Consider the following 22,940-nt stretch of genomic DNA (forward strand, 5'->3'; position numbering starts at 1 on the left):
AACAGCCTTAGTCTCCCCCTCACAGAGAGTCTGTGAAACCCGTACATATGTCCTGTGGAAGGAGATAAAACGAACATGAAGAATGTGCAACCTTGGCGCTTTCTGTTCCTAAAAATGCAAAAGGAGACATATTAGAAAGAATCTGGGATAATTTCTAATTTGCTTTGCTGACTGGATCTCACTGTAACTTGAGTGTTAATGTGTTTGTTAATTTCTTTGTGTATTCTTATTAATTTCAAGAAGGTGAATAGGGACTAATACAGTTGTAACCACTTTAAACTTTCAAAAATATTGCTAATATTAATGTTACTCATTTAAAAGTATTTATTTTTCTTGTTTTCAAGTAACAGGCACATTGTTAAAGTCAGTATTTATCTTTTCGTAATATCCTGGGATATAGCACCTTATTTTCTGCCTTATTGGACATCAGCTGGTAGGTTAAAGGATACTGCTAGACGCCCAAGAAGAGGAGGGGGTCAACTGTTGAGGTGTGATCTGCTCAAGACTTTAGGATCTCTTGTTGTTCACCAACACAAATGCTCCACAAGTGTCTTTGGTCAGTGTATCGCACAAACGAGCTACACTGTGGTACAGCAAAGAAAAGGGAAGCTACTCTAACACGGGTTCTAATGCATGTTTTGAATGTTTTTATCTGTATATTATATATATTGGCTCTAAAAATATATTGTATTTAACTTTAAATGTTTTAAAAAAGATGTCAGTAGTTTTGAATTAACTTGTGATTGCATATTGTAACCTCTTCAATGTGAGGCATTAGTTATTAATTGGGATAGCCTTGTGTCTGGTTTTGAATCCTAGCCAATACCCAAGCCTGTGGGGATAATCTTTCTATAATCTTTCTAATCTAACTATAAACTATAGATTTAAGGGATATTAAGGGATAAGGGATTTGGAAATGCACATGGAAATGCATATCAACCAAGGAGAAAACACCTCACTAATCTAACAGCTTAGAATCAGTTAATCAGTACATTTATACTCATCACATCCTCATGAGAAAAAAAGAGGAAAGAAAGCAGAAAATAATTTGGAACATATGAAAAGAGGTGTAATTGTTTTTTGTAATTATACACAGAAACGTGTTTCTTATACTGTATCTTAGTACACAGATTAAGGAGCACTTACTTTCCAGTATAGTCATTGCTTCCCTCATGCTTGTCTGTAAGATAATTGAAAACAAGAAATCGTAAAAGACTTGTAAGCACTATATCCCTCCGTTTTCTGTACTACTGTTTCTGCCCCATTGGGATACATTTGGGATACATTTCTGGAATCACAGAACTACATCTTGCCACTTCAAAATTCCGTTTATCAAAAAGCATTTCCACAATTATTATTCCATTTCCAATGCCCTCTATATTGTCTATAGTACTTTTGTGATTCAGTATGTTACTGTTTTTATGTGGCGATACTTAAATTCTCTCAAGAAATGAAAGGTGATCCAGAATTCAGCAGCACAAGCAAAGCAGCAACAGGTCATCAATCAGGCTTGCCCTTGCTCTCATTTTTCCAAGTCTGTAAAATACAGAAGCTTGACACTTACAATATTTAATATGTGAAACAAATAGTCATAGATGTTGTGCCCGGGAATCAACTTTTTTTAAAATGTTTTTCTGAAGCTTGTCACCAGAAAATTACTTTGTTGTGCCAGAGAACAAAGATAACTTGTTATTTCAACGCTACAATAGAAGCTGAAATCAAATAATGTTTATAAGTCAGTTCACTGCTGATAATACTGAAGTAAATGATTAAATGAAAATGTAATTTAGAAGAACAATTTCAAAGCATAAACATTATATTTCATTGCCATTAATATTTTTAAATCTATACATTTAAGATTTTTATTGAATGTGTTTTGGCTGGTTATATTAGACAAATTTACAGCATTTAATTTTGACTGAGTTTTTCCAAGTTTTTCCCAATTTAAATATTTTTTCAGTGTGCTATTTCAAAAATTATAATTTGCATTTTTTATATTTATATGTACACAGTTTTGGCTACACATTCGCCCCTTGTTTATGACTTGGACTAATGCTACATACCATGCATCATGCACAAAGCATTGTTTAGTCTCTTCTTTCTTTAGTAATGATGTTTTTAAGATTGTCTAATATGCATTAATTCAGTAAATACTCAGAAACCTTATCCATGTTGTTTTTTGCTAGTAAGGAATGTTTCCTGGTGGCCTCTTTTAGTGGATCTGTTAAAAAAAGATAATATACTGTAACACTGTCAGCCATTGTCAGTATACAAAACTGCAGGAGGCACACATACACACAAAAACAAGTGATAGACTAATGGCAGCACTAAGGAGAGGCATGAACTGCTTTAAAAATACATTCAAATACTTCTCCATTTCATGACATGTATAATATCACTTAAAACAAGAGCTGCTCATTACAAAATGAGGTTCCTAGCCTTTTTGTTGTTTACAGTGTGCACATTGCTCCCTGTAGAGGCACTGATAGTGGGCAATGTATCCTTTAAATTTGAAGTAAAGTCATAAACCATTTAGAAAAAGAGGATGTCATTGTTTTCTTATAAATCAGTGCTATGTACAACATACGGTAGATTATTCCAGTGTATCATGTTTTAGGTAAATCACAGTGTATAAATACCTTAATGCCTTAAAGACTATGTCAATTACTCCTATAGAAAAACACCAGGCTTGGATTCTGACAAAATGATTTACCATTTCTATCTCAGGAGTTAGATAGAAAAAACCTTAGATGTGTGGCTGCACATCAAATACAGTCTTATATGATAGCCAATGACTTGTTTGAGCCATTTCAGTCTGGTTTCCACTTAAATCATAGCACTGAGACTGCTCTTTTCAGGGTTTTGAATGATTTATTTATTGCCTCAGACTCAGGAGCTACATTATACAGTAGATATCCTTACGCTTCTTAATGCTGCTTTTGATACTGTAGCAACACAAAATTATTTAAATTGCAAACTTTTTTGTCTATCAGTGGTACTGTCCTTAACTGGTTCTGTTCTTAACTGACTGGCAGGCAGCATATTTATAAAATATAATAACAAAAATAATAACAAAAACATGTGGTTATTATTAAATTAAGAAATGTACCAATGCAACCATTCAAAATGCACGGTACAAACCCGTACCACACGCAATTACCCACAAGTCACTGCGTTGTACTGCGGTACGTGATTGGCTGGCTAAAATGACCGACAGGGGCACTCGTGGTGCATTGGTCATTAGTGAAAAGATTGAATAATTTCATAATTTATTATAATTTTCAATAATTTAAGCATCTTTTAATTTGCTTAGTATTGAATATTTATATGGAATTTTACAACTAAAGGGAAATTTTAGTACTGTAGCTGAGCATAAAAAGAAGAGGAGCATAACGCGTCTGATGGTCATAAACAATATTAATTTAGGAACATAAACATATTATGTAAACTGCACATGCCTGGTATTGGTAGTTTAAAGAAAAAATACACACTAGTATTCCATTTTCTTCCTAAACAGTTTAAGCATCAAAGTCTTACATGTGGTTATTTTGGAAACTTTTTACATGCTCCTTCAGACTGTATTAGTTTATAAAGTTTGTGAAAAGCTATAAATTTTTAACCTTTTCTGCGAATACACTCGTTATCATAGTAAACAAAAGCATAGTTTTAGAATTTGATTAATAGGGAATATAATATGGAATCACGTATCTAAAGAAATTAATTAGCAATATAATTATATTCATGTACTGTAGCTCAAATTATCACAATAGTACACTTTCTTTGGATATGTATGCTTCAGTTTCACTCCTTCCCACCTGATTACGTCTGTGGCATGATGGCTTAAGCATGTGCCCTCTATGCCTGGGGTTGGAGGATCTAACCCAGCTGTTGCTATGAGTTTTCTTTTAACAAATACACATTTCTTTGAAAAACTAAAATGGCAAATGTTATGGACACTACTATATATTGACATTTTTAATATTTCAAAATATCACAACTGTTCAAAGCTAAATCATTTATTAATAACAACAAATAATTTGAAGCTGCTACTGCTGTCGTTATAACTGATAATAAATATCATCGACACTATATTGAATTTGTTGGTATTTCTAAATATCACAAAACGCTCAAAGTTAAGTGATAACTACATGACTACTTTTCAGAATTTAATTATTTAAGCAATAAGGTACGAGAGGCCGTGCTATATCGTGGATATAGTCACAGTTAAAAGGTGTTGTTAAGCCCAATGTGATACGGAGGGAAACACAAAGATTCTAAGCTGATCACAAGGAAGAAAAATCACCCATTTTCACACGTAAAAAGTTGTTATTAACTATCGAAACCTGTTTTTATAGCTTTTAAAATCATGCAATGTCTACGTTAAGCAGGAACATATTATATCTCATTTTTTATTTCTTTTTTAAAAATTAAAAAAATCTTTTGTCCAGTCTAAGGGTGTTTATAATATAATAGAGAGTCCCCATTATCCCCATCTTGATTAAAATCGCATACGCGTGTTTAATAAAATGCTTTTATTATTCACAATCTGACAATGCAAGACAGAACTCACATTGAGTTCCGTACGTCCACAGTGGTGCACGGTGCACTATTTTGTCAGTAACCTGCTAATCTGCTTAACACCTGTAGAAAACATTATTTTATTTCTGTACGGAATGCGTGTTAAGTTTACAAAATTAAAGTGTTTCAAATGTTTATTAAGAAATACATTAAAAGAACTTACAGCTTACACAAAGACTCAAACTACAGTATGCAAAAACATGTGTTACGAAGTTGTGGTGCTCTAGCAGTGCTGTCCTGAGGCTGGCCTCTGCCCAGTGATATAACTTTAATATAAACAAGATCTAGTATCACATATGGAATCTAGTATCTAAAGAAATTATAACAATATTAATTTAAGGATCTAAATACTGTATATGTATTTATATAGCTGGTAGTATTACTGTATTTCACTTTCTTTGTAAACACATTTTATTAACACCAGAATCGCAGCGGGTGAAAAAGAGATAGAAAAAAGTTAATCCTGTTTTTTTTTTTATGGTCTGTAGCTCAAATCCTGCTTAACTAAAAGTTAGACACAAGAAAGGTATTATTGGACAATGTTGTGATGCTAAAGAAATTAATAACGATATTAATTTAAAGATCTAAATATATTCTAACGCATATGGCCGACATTACAGGTTGTGAAAGCTGGCTTGCCAGCATGGTGACGTCACCGCCTTTCATATGAATCCTTTCATATGGAAACATTTTGACACTGCGCTCAACAATCTCAGGAAGAACATGAAACAGGCTGTAAACAGCCTGTTTTTTGCCTAAAAAAATCAAATCAGTAACATTAACTAGCAAAGAGAGGACATGATAAAAGAATAAATGACTTGTTTTTTTGTTTATTTAAACATGTAATGTCGGCCAAACATGTATGTAAGGTCGGCCATATGGCGTACTGAAGCTGAAAGTTTAGCCTTTGTCACTAATGTAACCACTAAATAAAGACATAAATATAGAAATCCCTACATTACAAACCCCAAGCATTTCATTTTGTCTATTGCTACAATATCAACAGCAGTGCAATTACAAGGGACATGTCAAAATGTTTCCAAAATAACCAAAATCTAACGATTTGAGGGTTTTGATAATAATAGAGAAATCATAACAATGACCCCGTGTTGCTTCATGCTATTCATGTTTATCCAACCAAAAGAAGGACAACTAATTCAACATGAAAATACTTTATTTTTTCATTGACAAAAAGTAATGCCACACTCTCTTGTTTAACCTGATTGTTTTGTTTCTGCACAGACTGTTAAACCAGAAGGAAAGAGCGCCTCTTTCTTCGAAGCCTTTCGTTGAATTTATTTTTGGGTGTTTATAATATAATAGAGAGAATAATAGAGAGTTCCCATTACCCCCCATCTTGATTAAAATCACAAATGCCTGTTTAATAAAATACTTTGATTTATTCACAGTCTGACAATGCAAGAAAGAACTCAGAACATTAAGTATATTTATCCTCACCCCAGTGCAAACAAGACAGCTGTGTACATTATCAGTGATGTTAATATATTTGATTCCATCTGATGCCTCTAAGTTTATTTTAGGGGCTTTGATTATGGTTAAATGATTAAATTGCTCCCTGGAAAGTGTTCTCGCATATCACCAGTACGTCAACTCGTCTCTAATCTGTGAGTGAATGATCAGCCATTTCTATTACAGCAGATCATTTCACAAATCTATTTTATTTTGTTTGTTGTTTGTTATGTATGTTTTTTGGAAATTAACCTCTGACAGTAGAGGAGACACCTTTCATTTTTAATATTGTGTTAAAAGTTAATTTTATCGTAGAATATTTTGTTAAACTGCATTTGACATTTATTCTCTTATATCTTTTTTATACTGAAAATAATAACAGTAATTGTTTTTTTTCATGTTTTATATTATATCCACATAAAACTTCACTTTTTATGGTATTATTATACCATATAGTTAATATACTGTATATATTTAATATATAATTATATTAAAATATCTTTTTGCTATTGTATAGGAAGAATAGTAAAACTGCATGTATTGTCATTTGTGTGATTATCATACTGTTTGTATCAGTATGATAACTCTGTTAAATATTTGTGACATTACAGCTGTTAAGGGCCATGAAAAAACAAATACCTTTTCTGTAACATGAAGTAAGAGTCCCAGAGAAATGAAAATATTACAGTTGTGAGTGGTAGGCCTGGGGAAACAATGTAGCTGTGGATAATTTCAAGAGGGATATCTTCCATTTCCCAGTTTGGAAATCAACCTAAGAGATCAAATAGAGCTGGTTTTACACAAGGTCAGCTTGGATTTTAAGGAGGAAGGAGATAACCTCCTGTATTCCTAAGGTCCTGTTGACTCAGGAAAAGCACCATTATCAATTGCAGGCCAAAGAGTATCAAAATATCCTCCATGTCTCAGAAATATTCCTATATTAGGGTATATTAGTGCTTGGGTGGATCAAGGTGAGACGGAATTCCAGGAGCTCGGCTTGTGTTTCAGGAAATGAGAAGGTTCTTAGGGCACCATGAAACTCATAGTAGTATTTAATGCCATTCCCTGTTCCTCTCTGTAGTCACTGTTGGCTGGGTAAGGGGGTGAGTATGATGTGCAGACAGTTGTTTGACAGATAAAATGCATTCCAAGACACTCACACTCACTCAAACAAGCCAAACAACCTTTAATGTGATCTCTGATAAAAGAGCAACATATCCCAAGAATTGGAAGTGTTTTTTTTTAATTAATTCCATTTAAGTTAGAACCCTATCTTTCACTACATAGGATAAGTGTAGTGCTTATTAAACAGGGAACAAATAATGATTAACTCCATGGTGAAAAGTAGAAAGAAGAAACAATATTTTGGCTGTTGAGGGAACTTCTTGTTCTAATATTTTTTGTAGATTATGAATGAAAGATTAATCTTACCTTGGTATGGTGTTGGTTTTGATTTGGAACCACCCATCTCTGTATTGAAATACAATTATGTGTGTTACATTCAATCAGCATTGATATTGTGACATTTATGATGATCAATCTGTGCTGTATGTGTGTTTAGAATTCAAATTTACATACACAGTTACATGGTTGTTTTGAGCGATTTAGAAGAGACATGAATACCATGTTAAGAATTTGGGATAAACACCAGTGCCTAATTGAATAAAACTATAATCCTCATGAAATCTTTCTGAATATCTGCATTCATCTGTATTAATCAAAAGTATACAGAAAATTAAAAGTTTTATTATATGTATAGATTAATAAGAGAGTGAGAGTAACACTTTTGTATAGAACCATTACAGTAATTTCTGACTAACAGTGTTCCATGTAATTTAGCAATTGCATGGTCATTTTGGTGCAAATATTATGATAATTGGTATTGATATTGGTGCTAATATTATTATCATTTCAGTTGAAATAATAATTGAGCAATTAAATCATTGAAACAATAATGCAACTCAGCATTTACATGTTTCCACTTGTTCACCTCCCAATTTTTAGTGTAATTCTTGTCTCCTTCCTGTCCTACAAGCCCACCTACACACTATGGGTGCCAGGGCCTTCATTTGCTATACCCCAAAGCTTTGGAATTATATCCCCCAAAAATAAGATATTTAATTAGTTCTGTGTCTGCCCATTTACATTCTTACTGCATTCCAAACCCTAGTTGTAATCGCATTAATTCTGCTCTTTCCTCTCCTTGTGTGCTTTTTATATGATTATCAACAACAACAACAACAAGAACAACAAATAATAATAATAATTATAATAACCTACTGTACTTGTAGATCTGCTTTACAAAGGCATCTCTGTTATTCTGCTGTTGCAATGCAAAACAATTTAAGTACAGCATTAATGCAGAGAGAAGAAATCAATATTTATTATTAGTATTCAATCCTTCTTTTTCTTACCAGTTTCAAAGAAGTGACCTAGTTTGGTGTTCCAGAAAAATCCAAATGATTTAATCTTTGGATGCATAGGACATATATTTATAGGAAACACAGAGGACCAATCAGGAGATGACAGCTAAAAAAAAACTTAGTTTAAGTTTCACTTTCAGTATTGATTGTAATGTTTAACCATTAAAGGCACTGTACACTGTGCCTCACTGTCACCACAGTCACTAGCTTTGGAGACGCTTTAATAGTCTGTCCATTTCCAGGTCTGAAGTTTTTGTTTCATTTCATATTTCATCCAGTTTATGTGTAACAATTTTTCCTTTCATACAGTCTTTCAGTGTTCCTAAATTTAATCTGCATTTCAGCCCTGACAAGGCCCACCCACAATGCGTTTTATGCACACATTGTTGTATGATGGGGGTCATGCTAGCTATACCAATGTGGATTATGATACAGCTTTTTAACACTCTGTAACACATACAGAACCGGGCACTCAGAACACACAGTATTTCTTCCAATTTCCTTAAAAATAATGTGTCGCATTGCGTTATGTAATTTACTGCCTAAAGACAATTGATACTGTAGGTAGCACTTGTGATACATTAGATTTTAGTGAAACCATTGCTTCATTTAATCTGTTTCTCTCTGTGTATGCTTCAACCAAGTTAATATGGAATATTAATGTGGAATTTTACAAGTAAAAGAAAAGTTTGGTAGTGGAAAATAAAATCAGAAGTATGACGTCATATATACCTAATGGACCTAGGTTAGATGGTAGTGGTCGCTAAATATAAAAAAGAAAACAAAGTACACAACAGTATTCCACTTTCTTCATATATATTTTATGCACCAAAGTCTTTAACTCAATAATTTACAGTGGGTATTTTGGGAAATGTGCTTAATGTGCTTCTGCTAACTTAAAAATAATAAACTTAAAATTTATTTTATAGCGGATTTTTTAATTGATCATTTATTTGTAAATTAATATGTATGTTGCGTATGAAAAGTTATAATGTTTATCCTTTTAGAATGATATTACATAATAAGAGCATTGTATTTGTTGTAAATTGTAAAAAAAAGCTCTATCGATTTAGTACCACTTGATCTAGAATATAAATCATGTAACAAAATACATTTTGGCAGCTAAAAATATCACTTCTGGATATTTTGGAAACATTTTAATGTTTGTTTATCTATCAGTAAACATGAGGACAAACAGACTACATGAAGACTACCTGGTAAGTGTCTTCAATACATCTAGAGAGCTGTGCAGGCTGAATAGCCCCCAGTGAGGCTGTGAGGTTGTTTAGTGTATTTTCTGCAGTTACTCACTTTTACTCGGTCAGAAGTCTCTTGCTAAGACAAACCTGGAACTGGAGGTGGCCTTAGAGGTCAGTGGTGGTGGGATAACAAAACAAATTTGACAATCCCTGACGACTTATAAGGAACTCCTTTTCACAGCCAATGCACCCAGCAGAGACTTGAGGCAAATTTAGATACCTATTTTTCATAGATTTCCTTTTAATACCCAAGACAGACTATGTGGTTCTCACAATTTGTCATCTGTTTTAGAGAACAGTGTGTTCTGTTTTTTTGTAAGAAAAAGTTAAAAAACAACATTAAAATAAAAATGGGTCAAGGGAGTATGTATTATATAAGTTATTGAAGGAGAGATCATTAGCATTCATTTCCCAGCAGCCTCTCTAAAACATTGCCAGGAGTTTGTAGGAAGCAGTTAAATTGCATGAGAGGAGTCTTTATCTTGTAAACAGGACAACAGATCAACACAAGGGGAATTAAGGGAGAAACATTATAGTGACCGAATATAATAAGGGGGAAACAACATAGTGAACAATTATTAAGGAGAGAAAGAATGGGTGCTTGGGCACCAGGTGTCGAGGGCTACTGTATGTTACGAAGAGTCTTTCAGGACCCTATGCAGACAACAAAATCCGGAAGGGAGTGAACAGACACAGGGAGGGGACGAGGAACAGGGCTGGTAGACGAACGGGGGAGGCGTGAAAAAGGTGCTCCGAGGGGCGTGGTCCAGGTGAACTGTCCAAAAGGGGAGTCCGAAGGGAAGTCCTTCAGGTAGATGTCCAGAGCCAGGTGATCGATCCAAGATGAACTAGACAAAGTTAAAAGTCGGAGCAGGATCCAGCGAGGGGTTGTAGACAGACGAGAAAAAGTTAAAAACCGGAGCAGGATCTGGCGAAGGGTCGGGGGGAAAAAGGGGGAACAGAACCAGGTGCTCCAGGTCCCAGACTTGGCTGGTTCAGGACACCTAGGAGGCGAATGCCACCCGAGCCGCAGACGTAGGGCGACCCGGTGGTAGGCGAACCTCCGGGCGTCCGTGTTCCAGTTCAGAGCCCGGGACAGAGTGACCGTCTGGCTTTTGTAGTAAGGCTGGAACAGGGAGCAGGTGCACAAAATCAACTAAAATGTGAACGAGCCGAAACGCCCCTAAGTGGGAGGGACTACAATCGTGACAGGCTATGTAGATGGTGGTTTCATTAATGGCCCAGTGACATCCTAGTGCTGATTCAGCTTCATGCAATGTCCTTTCTGTTTTCTGCCCTGTTCAAGGTTGCTCTTAGCATACGTGCCAGGCAATTATCACTCCATTGAGGGGTAATGTGTGGGGTTGCAAATCGGTTTGATTGGATCTGTGATCAAGGGGGGCCTTATGGAAGGACAGTGCACAATTGATCAATGCATTATTACACCGGCCATCTGTGTACAATCAGCCAACACAAAGCTTCACCCCCCTGGGAGAGAGTTAGGAGTCTTTGTGAAGAAGGGTTTAAAAGCCTGCCTGGTTCCAATGAAAACACACTGCTGCAGTTGGACACAGGAGAGGACTCAGGCACCAGGGACTGGGAGCAGCAGAGGATGACCTCAGCATCGTCTTTCTCCCTCCTCTACCTAAAACTCTGAGACAAACAGGATAGAGGAGAACACCAGGAAAGTATTGTTCAGGACAGTCATTCAAGTCACTAATCAAAGTGTATTTTCATCTGGCATCATGTTTATTTATTTTTAAATATACATTTTTGAAGCCCCTATGAATAAAACATTTTAATAATCAAAACCTACAATAAAATGATTTTCTAATTACTATTTATGCAAAATTACTAATAATTATGTGTACTGTACTGTATGTAATGAAAAAAATAATAATTCTGTATGATACAGTCTAATGACATACAGTGCAGGATCTTATTGAGAGTTGAGTTGAGGAAAGAATTAATGGGTTAATAAACCTTCAATACTGTGCTGATTTCCTGTTACAACATGCAGCTATGGTGCTTTAATGATTCAATCCACCAAGTGGCAGTTTTACAGAGCAGTTCAAGACGGTAGCTCCATCAGCATGCGTAGGCTGCAACGGAACAAGTAAAGGTTTATTTCATACTGAAAAGAGAAGAAAAGAAACACAACGTTTTGGCTGTGGAGCCTTCTTCGGGTAAAAAAGTTGTATTTCTTTTCTTCTCTTTTCAGCGTTTTACAGAGTAGTGCAGTTCTGAGTCAGGTTATTAAAAAAATAATACAATTAAAATAACATACTTCCTACTGCAGTATACTGCCTTACTCCTTGCACATTCTAAATGGCTGCATCTGTACACCTCATTGTCTTACTGTCACTGCTCAGCCTGATTCTTTTTCACTTTAATGTTTCATTTCCTTGTTTTCTTTTTTAGTGTAATCTACAAGGGCTGATTCTGTTGTTTCAGCTTTATTGAAAATCACAGTGTTCTTCATGAAAGTTTTTACATTTTATCTAATTTTTAAGTGTTTAGGCCTTAGAAAACTGAAATACAGAAGCCTTTTGAGCTTGGTAATGTAAAGCTTTTTAATAAAAAAACAAATAAAAACAACATCCATTCTAAAGTAGGGGGAGAACTGTGCGAAATGTTAGCTGATGTGGTGGAGGAGAAGCTCTCCATAATATCTATAAGACACTCAGCCATTGTGAGCTAGAAAAACATTTTATAGGTTGTCAATTATATCATAATATAGTTGATGAGCTTAGTAGTGAATAATATCTGTGTACTTTTATACACTAAGAATTCTGAGCACTGTAGGTAATTAAAAAAATATATTTTGTTTTATACAGTACTGTGACTTACAGTATCATATTTATAGTTGCATGTAAGCGTTGTATTTAATGTAATTGTCACTAGTACAGTGTACTGTAAGAAAGTGCCTTTCCATCTACATTGGTGAGAGACGAATAAAGATGTTTTACAATTTCAAGGACCATGTCAGAACACTGTACACTGAAGCCACTTTATTTCTTTCTCATGAAGAAATTTACACAGACCTTTATGAGTGTGTCCTTTCACGTAGGTTCAAAGATTTCTATATGAGAAAGACATCAGAAGTCAAGTTTATCCTTCAAAGTTTTCATATTCTCTAGCACTCGTAATCAATGTAAACGTTTCTAATCCTTCTGTTCAATTTCAGATTACTGTTTTTTTATGTTTCCACTTGAATTCTTCCACCAGATTTCTTCTCTTGACTCATTTCATCTTCTGTTTTTAGGAATTAATCTCAATCAATCTATCAATCAATCAATCAAAGTTGATTTATCAAATGCACAACAATACAGCGTGCAGCAGTAGTTGCTGGCAATTAAATGTATTTTCTGCGAGCTCACTGAGGGGGATTAAAATCACAAAATTAAAGGTTACATAATAATAGATAATAATGCAATAGAAATTGACTAAAATAAACTCAGACAAAACTCAATATAAATAGAGCTGCTATGTGTCCAGGGTGTATCCAATACATTATGTCTAAGTAGTGCAGTATGCTGAATACAATGACAACTGTATGTCCATGTAGCCATTACGGGTGATTTGCTAAAGGAGCTGCAGGTTGGCTGTTTAGCAGTCTTATTGCTTGGAGGTAGAAGCCGGTCCGTAATCTGTTGGACTTTGACCGAATGCTTTAGTACCGTTTACCATTTAATCTCCACTTGATCCTTTGCTGCTTCCCCACTCTAAGGTGATCCCCAGTATTTAGTTCAGCAGTTTTACTGTTTACTGTTTTCACCTGTTTACTGTATCTTTTGAATAATTCAGTAAATTGTAGTAACTCAGTAGTGATCTGCTAAATACTGTATATCAATTCCTCTGCAACACAGAAACCAAACTAGGACACAGTAGGTAATACATCCCAAGAAATGCTCTATATTGGTGTACATGAATGATATGTTTAGTTACAAGAGGAATAAGCAATAACATTTTATAATTAAATATGTTGTGAATGTACCTCATGTGAATGTAGCAAAGCTCTTCCTAAATAAAATGTGTTGCCATATTGACAAATACAGAAATTCAGTTTAAGATTAATAGTAACACATCAACCTTACTGAATGCAATCATTAAAAATAAAATGCAAACTAAATTTATATTAAAATTATCTGTATGTATAAACTGAGTGAAAACATATCCACCACAAATTTGACTATTCTGTATAAACTAAAATATAATTAATATTGCTATTTTGAGACTAACACAAAAAACATCTTCTTCACGTACAGCACTAAGCATAACACACAGCAAATATATCACTATTTAAAAATTTGAGGTGTTTTGCACAAGAAAAAATACATTTCATGCTTTGAGAAAATATACAGAAGTTATGTGTTTCTTCAGCTAGTTATATTACCCATATAAAAATAAGAAAATGAAAGAAAGTCCATTACATTAGCTTACCTCATTGCACCAACAAGGGCCTTTTATCATACACTACTGTACAACAGCCAGTGGTGGTTGAATATGCTGATTGTTACCCTTAATCTCCATTTGAATATGATAAACTTATTTTAGGAGACAAGAAAAGAGGAAAAGAAGAGTTGAGATCATGTAACTGTGATGCACTGTACTAATTGACTGGTCAGGTGTAGTAGAGCTGATTATCAGTGTAAGAAAACATTAGTTTTGCCTATTCGACTTTTCAGAATACACATACAGAGCATATAGAACATTGTGTATTTAGATTTTTAGTAGGATGTTCATCACCTTGCTCACAAAAGATTAATTCTTGATGTACAAACTGTAGGCAGTCAGTGAAAAACATGTTTTTGGAATGATGCACTGTACATAAACTAGCCAACACTGTAGAAGCAGCAATGGCTGGAAGATAAAGTTAAAGCAGACAAGAGCAGAGCTTTATATATACTGTATATTAATAATATAAAGCATAAAAACAAAATGGGAAACTCTGAACTACAGCAGATTAGTTGTTTTGTAATAAAACATAGACGTGTGCTGAAGCATCTTTTAGATCTTTCAGTCAGTGCAATGAAGTAATTAAAAAGGCAGACAGAATCGTAGGATACTGTGACAGGATGTAGGGCCAGGTCATAAAGGGAATATATTTTGGACCAAGAATTCTGAGAAGTTTCTAATCACTCTAACCTTATCTGTTGGGTTTTCTAGCTTCTTCTGCCTGGTTCCAATGAAAATAGAAAAAGGAACTCAGCGTAGCTGGGTAATGATTCTCAGCTGTTTTTCACCTATAAAAGAGTGTGCTAAGTACAGACTTTTGTTTTGTTCATGATCTTGAAGCAAGATTAGAGGACAAATTAAGATTTTTTTTTAAATTGAAAATTAATTAAGGTTCTATAGGAGGGGTAGTTAAGGATTTTTGTTTGCAGATTTTGAAATTAACTTGAAAAATTAATTCTATGATGCACTTAGTGAATACTAGGAGAACATTTGTGTAGCTTGTTTTTCTCATGGTGGAAAGTCCCAGCCAGTAGTGAATTAACATCCCTAACTATCACAATATACTGTGTACAGTGTAGAATTCAAATCAAGAATTGTGTAGCACAAAAAAGTTGATTGTCACCATTCCAGTGTTATTTCTGCGCCCTATGACTGATGATTTGCATTTTTTTGTGATCAGTTTAAGGACTGTGGGAATACCATGATCTGTAACTGGCTAATGTTTCCACGGTGCTGTCATCATGCAGCCCCGGTGAGATTGTAACCTAAAGTTTCACTATTCAGAGAACCTTAGTTTTGATGTAACCTTATCTCCTCTGAGATTATTTATTCTTGTAGGTGAGGGATCAAACATTTATTTCTCTTATTTCAATAGTTTGCTTTTACTGTGTAAACAATTTATTAACATCATTTTTACTAACCATCCTGCTAGAATAATGAAAAATGACTAACTGCAATTTAAGTGTGAGCTGCTATGTGCCTGAAACATGAGGGCAGAGCCAGCTTCAGGCAGCCTGACCAGAACTGAGAGTGCCCGATATCTGCTTAAGCCATGATTAACAAAATACAGAAGTACATAATGTCTGCTTAAACAATAATTAAAAGGCACCCAAGAATATTCTTACAGTTTATCATGTACCAAGGCTAGCAGCCTTGGCTTTACACCATATATGGCATGGTGTAAAGCTGAAACTGAAACTGTTTTGGGTGGGTTTTCTGTTTGTGATTATAAAAAAGCATCCTTTTGTATCAATAAGTTGAGTCAGTACTTCATCGGCTTTGGTTCCCGTATGCATACGTAATAAAGTAATACCTGCTTCATACACAACCAGATCGTGTCTCCTTTGTTGGACACAACAATCTTATAAGAACCTGCTAATACGGAGACCCAGGACTTTTCCTTTGACCTAATCTTCTCTTCTTCTACTTCAGTGCAACACTTTTGGGGGTTCAAACCATTTGATTGCAAATATCCAGGCTCGCAGCACTATACACTGCACTTTAAAAGTACAATCATCTGTACTTTTGAAATACTCTAACTAACTAACTTCCTAACTAAACCTTAACCTCCTCTGAGGATAATAATTGCTTACACTTATATAGCGCTTTTTCTGTACACTCCACTCAAAGCGCCTTACAGGTAATGGGGATCCCCTCTACCACCACCAATGTGAAACATCTACCTGGATGATGCAACAGCACCCATAGTGCACCAGAACGCCCACCACACATCAGCTATCAGTGGGGAGGAGAGCAGAGTAACGAAGCCAATTCATAGATGGGGTTTATTAGGAGGCCATGATTGGTAAGGGCCAATTGGAAATAAGCAACCTTAGTATTTCCCAGGAGGTCTCCCATCCAGGTACTGACCAGGCTCATACCTGCTTAGTTTCAGTAGGCTGCCAGTTGTGAGTTGCAGGGTGATATGGCTACAACTAGGATAGGTGTTACAGATCCCTTTCTTGAATCACAGCTACTCAATGACAAAGAGCGCTTTAATATTTTTAGTGACCATGTCACGTCCCAGTGTGTGTTCTGTGTGTGTTTTTTCTGTTATGGCCACACTGCTGACCCTTGATTGTTCTCCCTTCCCCATTGGCCAACCATCACACCACTGTTTCAATATGATGTCATCATCAATCAGCCCTCAGCCAATCAGAACTCACTTTATTCACTATATAACATGGTGGCTTTCAGGAAGAAAAGGCCTTTCATTTGACTTCGGTCCTGTTTGGTTCTGGTTATCGCTTTGTTTCGCTTCTGGTTATTGCTTCGGCTTTGTTTGTTGGTTTGTTTTGCTTTGCTTTGTGTGTGTATTTTTGTATAGCTTTGGCTTTGTTGTTTTGTTGGTTTTCTGTTAGTTTCTTTGTACTTTTGTTTGTTTGTGTGTTCATCCTTGTTTGCCATTACCTTGCCCTAATGTGTTACATGTTCAACCTTTGTGTTATTTTGTACCCTGTTCCTATTGATTAATCTTGTTTTCCCTTATTTGTATTCCTGGTTCACTTGTGTTTTAGTGTGAACTTTTGTATATAAGGTTAGTTTAGGTTGTTGGGTACACTTTACAGACTTAGTTGATTTTGTATTAGTACACTAGTTTTATACGGGTGAGTGCCATTTGTCTTGTATCGTTTTGGGTAGTCAGTGCAGGTTAGCTAGGGTGTTGAAGACGCTGAAGACCCTGTGTTTTGGGTTTTCTTTTGTAGTCAGATTAGCTTTCCTTCTAGTTCCTTACCCTTATCACGCTTCCTAGTCCCTCACCAAAACCTACCTGCTTCCAAAAGAATTATCCTAAATGTTACACCCCTTTAGACACTTGGGGTCATAACAGACCATTTTAGGAGAGTTCCCTTGCAACAGCCTTCACACTGCTGAAAGACATAACGATCCTTAGCCCTTTTGCTCACAGACAGCTTTGGGATCCTGATAGATACCTTCATTTCTTGACTATCTTAGGGTTGCCTGTTCAAATACCGGAAGCAGGTAACCTACAAGTGGTATGTTTCTTTTATAGAAAAAAAACAAACACTTTATTTTAAAGGGAAACTCAAACTATATATCCTTGATATCCTTGTCAGGTTTGTGTACTATTCAGTACACAGGGGAGTTCCACCTGTCCTAAGTTCAATTTATGTCCTTTAGAACTGCTTTCGTACAGCCCTGTTTTCATTTTGAGTCTCCATTTATGTCCCTCTTCCCAGCCTCAGGTCTAGTAGTGGCTGTTTTCCTTTGTCTTTAGCCTCAGGTATTACTGTACTCTGTTTCCTTCTATCAGATAAATCAGAATAACAGCTACAACACGAAGCAGTTGAGTGTGGCAACCTTCTAGTGAACATAAAAACAAGAGTTCGCTGGCATTATATCCTAGAAGACACAGACCGGCGCCAGACGGGTAAATGCTTGATGAACTAGGGATTGGACAGTTTCCAAGTGCTTGTACAATCGATGGAAATGTTCAAATAAATGTGCAAAAGAAATAAACAAAATAATCATTTATTTCTTTATCATATTGGCTAGCTAATGTCCTCTCTTTGCTAGTTAGTGGCTGTGTTTCTGCGTTGGGTAGCAACGGGTGACTGTTCTCAGGCGGAAGATGTAAACAGCTTAATTTTCTTGTTAAATAATTTTTAAAAATTAAAATTCATTCTATACAGCAATCACATATTTGGGTACCGTTTCATAAAACTTTCATGCTTAAAATGTTTAGGGAGAAATGGAAGACTGGTGTGTATTTTTTCTTTAAACTATCAAGACCAGCCATACACAGTACAGTTTATGTACATACAGTAATATTTATGTTCCTAAATTAATATCGTTTATGACCTTCAGATGCGTTATGCTCCTCTTCTTTTTATGCTTAGCTACTAAAATTTCCCTTTAGTGGTAAAATTCCATATAAATATTCAAAACTAAGCAGATTGAAATGTGCACAGTAAAGACATTAAATGATTAAATCTTTTCACTACCAACCAATGCACCACGAGTGCTCCTGTCGGTCATTTTGGCCAGCCAATCACTTACCGCGGTGCCCTGCGGTGCCCTGCGGGTTGGTTACTGTACCGCGGGTTTTTACCGCTCATTTTGAATGGCTGCATCTGTAGATCAGGAGTTTAGGAGCTTCCCCAGGTTTCTGTTGGTACCAGGATAGGCAGTCATTGCTTGAATAGCAGCTGCCTACTGCGCTGCTGGTCTTACAGTTCACAGTGACTGTCTGTCCTGCAGTTACAGATTTCACTGTTGGAGTCTGAGTCACAGTAATCTGTCCTCTGGATTCTGAAAATAAAAAAAACATCATTATATTTATATTGTTTGTTTTCATTGCCAGCATTATATTTTTGCATTGTCCAATGTATTATACTTCAATTATATCTTTCCCCCATAATAAAAATAAATAATGAAATAATATCTTACCCTGAGTGCAGACGATGAGTGCCCAGATGAAGATGGTGATGAAAGTCATTGTTGCTGTGGGTTCTGTTGCCATGCAGGGCAGCTCTCAGTGATGAAGTGTTAAACTCACAGGGCTATAAACACTCCCAGAGCACTGAAGCATGTGCTGCCAATGCAAAGTGTCTCTTCTATGCAAATTGGTTTCCTTGGTCAGTAAACCATAGACTGTTATTATAGCAGTTGCTCGGACCAGGGAGATTTTTCTGAAGTATGAAAACAACCTTATTTTATACATATCTATATGACAAAAATAGCTCTGATCTGCTTGCAGAGTGAAAGTTCAGTTCTGGGAAAGTGGTTTGACTATGACCATGTTTGTTTCTGTGTCTACCGTGTGGTGGGCTGCTGTCACGTACTGTACAGGGTGTATCCTGCCCTGTGCTGTTTGCTGTCTGGGATAGACTCTGGCTCCCTCGTGACCACGAATTGGATCAAGTGGATAGAAAATGGATGGGTGGAATATCAATAAAGTCTAACACTGAAACGTGTTTTCAAATGACATAGGATGATAATCGTTAATCATCATGAGTTAATAACTCTGTTTTTCTATTGTTATAGTGATCATTTATTTGTATTTACTTCCCTAAGCCCTAGAAAAACATGCTGAGTGACTCAGTGCTGTCTTTATTCTCTACAGTGTGGGACAGGGTGCAGTCAGAGGATTTTTACAGGTGTTACAATCCTTCCTCCTACCCCTGGGTGATCAAAGAGACCCCAGAGAGGAGAGGACATAACAAGTGTAGCTGCTACTGGACTGGTGAGATGAGTGGGTCACAAGTTGCGGGCACACTGGAACAGCAGACATACAAAAGACTTTAAAGACAAGGGAGGACCCACTCCAGATCTCCATCACTGTCCTTCTGTCGTCTCTGTATTAAAATATTTCCCTGAGAAATAAAGTTGCCCATGATTTAAAAAAGGGATTAAATTATTTTTTGTTTTGTTTTGAATGTTTCAAAAAAGCATTTAGAAGATGCAAAAAGAGAGAGGACACACTCTGAGTCCCTCCACAGGTAGGTTTCTAACCAGAAAATAAAATCTATGAACAGTCAAATACATTTAATAGTCATTCAGTAAATACAGTGCCTTGCGAAAGTATTCGGCCCCCTTGAACTTTTCAACCTTTTGCCACATTTCAGGCTTCAAACATAAAGATATAAATTTTTTATTTTATGTGAAGAATCACCAACAAGTGGGACACAATTGTGAAGTGGAATGAAATCTATTGGATTTTTGAAACTTTTTTAACTAATAAAAAAATGAAAAGTGGGGTGTGCAAAATTATTCGGCCCCTTTACTTTCAGTGCAGCAAACTCACTCCAGAAGTTCAGCGAGGATCTCTGAATGATCCAATGTTGTCCTAAATGACTGATGGTGATAAATAGAATCCACCTGTGTGTAATCAAGTCTCTGTATAAATGCACCTGCTCTGTGATAGTCTCAAGGTTCTGTTGAAAGCGCAGAGAGCATCATGAAGACCAAGGAACACACCAGGCAGGTCCGTAATACTGTTGTGGAGAAGTTTAAAGCCAGATTTGGATACAAAAAGATTTCCCAAGCTTCAAACATCCCAAGGAGCACTTTGCAAGCGATCATCTTGAAATGGAAGGAGTATCAGACCACTGCAAATCTACCAAGACCTGGCCGTCCCTCTAAACTTTCAGCTCAGACAAGGAGAAGACTGATCAGAGATGCAGCCAAGAGGCCCATGATCACTCTGGATGAACTGCAGAGAACTACAGCTGAGGTGGGAGAGTCTGTCCATAGGACAACAATCAGTCTTACACTGCACAAATCTGGCCTTTATGGAAGAGTGGCAAGAAGAAAGCAATTTCTCAAAGATATCCATAAAAAGTCTCGTCTAAAGTTTGCCACAAGCCACCTGGGAGACACCCCAAACATGTGGAAGAAGGTGCTCTGGTCAGATGAAACCAAAATCGAACTTTTTGGCCACAATGCAAAACGATATGTTTGGCGTAAAAGCAACACAGCTCATCACCCTCAACACACCATCCCCACTGTCAAACATGGTGGTGGCAGCATCATGGTTTGGGCCTGCTTTTCTTCAGCAGGGACAGGGAAGATGGTTACAATTGAGGGGAAGATGGATGCAGCCAAATACAGGACCATTCTGGATGAAAACCTGTTGGAGTCTGCAAAAGACCTGAGACTGGGACGGAGATTTATCTTCCAACAAGACAATGATCCCAAACATACAGCAAAATCTACAAAGGAATGGTTCACAAATAAACGTATCCAGGTGTTTGAATGGCCAAATCAAAGTCCAGACCTGAATCCAATCGAGAATCTGTGGAAAGAGCTGAAAACTGCTGTTCACAAACGCTCTCCATCCAACCTCACTGAGCTCGAGCTGTTTTGCAAGGAAGAATGGGCAAGAATTTCAGTCTCTCGATGTGCAAAACTGATAGAGACATACCCCAAGCGACTTGCAGCTGTAATCGCAGCAAAAGGTGGCTCTACAAAGTATTAACGCAAGGGGGCCGAATAATTTTGCACGCCCCACTTTTCATTTTTTTATTAGTTAAAAAAGTTTCAAAAATCCAATAGATTTCGTTCCACTTCACAATTGTGTCCCACTTGTTGGTGATTCTTCACATAAAATAAAAAATTTATATCTTTATGTTTGAAGCCTGAAATGTGGCAAAAGGTTGAAAAGTTCAAGGGGGCCGAATACTTTCGCAAGGCACTGTACATCTCAGATTCCTTGCAGTTCAATTCTTTCTCTGTCTTGAGCCTCGTCTGACCACCTAAATATTCTCCTGTTGTGGCAATACAGATGCAATATTAATAATTCTATTGCTTCTCATTGCAATGCATTTCTCATTGCACTGTCACTTTGCAAAGTTTAATTTCTCAAATGTACAGACTTTGTTCAAATATAATATAATAATTGACAGAAGGAAACAGAGATGTAAAAGGTGCCCCATTGCTTTCTTCACAAGAACAGCCAAGATTGCCATAGTTCAGCTTTCATTACTGCCCTATAATGTTGTGGCTGGAATGTGAAAAGTGGGCAGTTTTAAAAAGGCAGAAGTATAAGAAGATAAAATACACCTGGGGTGAGAGAGGACAGGAGACAAGGAGATTAGCCTGATAGGGCTGGAGAGGAGTGGAAGAAGACTGAGAGACTGGAACCCACTCAGGTCATGCAGAGACAGGAATAGTGATATGTTGATGTTGTCAATGAGCGCCCTCTTGTGGGCATTGCAAGAGCTTTTTCAGTGTAATAGTGTGATGGGCTGGAGCCACAGGGGTCAGTGTAGACAGCATGATGAGTATGGAAACAGGCCTTCATTGATAACAGATTATAACACATCACTGGAGATCAAAAAACCTTCATAGAATTCCTCTATAGACAGCTACACAGCAGAGCTGTGTTTTCTGAGTTAATGAAAATAATTTTGAAGATAGGTTAGATACCTTGTTCTGTCAAACTGGAGTTTTCACAAAATGTAAATATTAATCTCTGTTGTAATTGAACCTCGGCAGGATTCTGTTTTCACTCTCAACTTCTTGAATACCTGAGAGTTTTGTCTTTAATTATGTGTATCTTTGGGTGAACCTGTGAAAGGTTTTCAGAGAAGGGGCTTTTAGAAGTAAATTCAGTCACTGATCCACTAACACTGAAATGAGGTGGGATCTCATATTGAAAGGTAGGAGTAAAAAAAAAACAGAGCCTGTGCTGCTTAGTCAGGTACAGTATCTCTGTCTTTCCTGTGCACATTGTCACCCATAGAAGAACAGACAGGACTCCTGCTCTGACAGAACAAGGACAGCAGTA

The 22,940-nt window shown here is 36.4% G+C and overlaps 1 long non-coding RNA gene and 1 gene segment (V, D, J or C); both read right to left on the minus strand.

Annotated features, from left to right (window-relative positions):
- Positions 1 to 22,940, minus strand: part of LOC148815840 (Ig kappa chain V-III region MOPC 63-like) — a 174,525-nt gene that overhangs the window by 140,833 nt on the left and 10,752 nt on the right.
- Positions 1,970 to 8,496, minus strand: LOC148815842 (uncharacterized). The gene is made up of 4 exons (XR_016086055.1): positions 8,463 to 8,496; positions 7,480 to 7,518; positions 6,688 to 6,820; positions 1,970 to 2,221 (listed from the first exon to the last, which is right to left on the minus strand). It is a non-coding gene; the product is annotated as an uncharacterized LOC148815842 (long non-coding RNA).

This window comes from Atractosteus spatula, chromosome 24 (genome assembly GCF_055471065.1).
Source record: "Atractosteus spatula isolate fAtrSpa1 chromosome 24, fAtrSpa1.hap1, whole genome shotgun sequence".
Lineage (NCBI taxonomy): Eukaryota > Metazoa > Chordata > Actinopteri > Semionotiformes > Lepisosteidae > Atractosteus > Atractosteus spatula.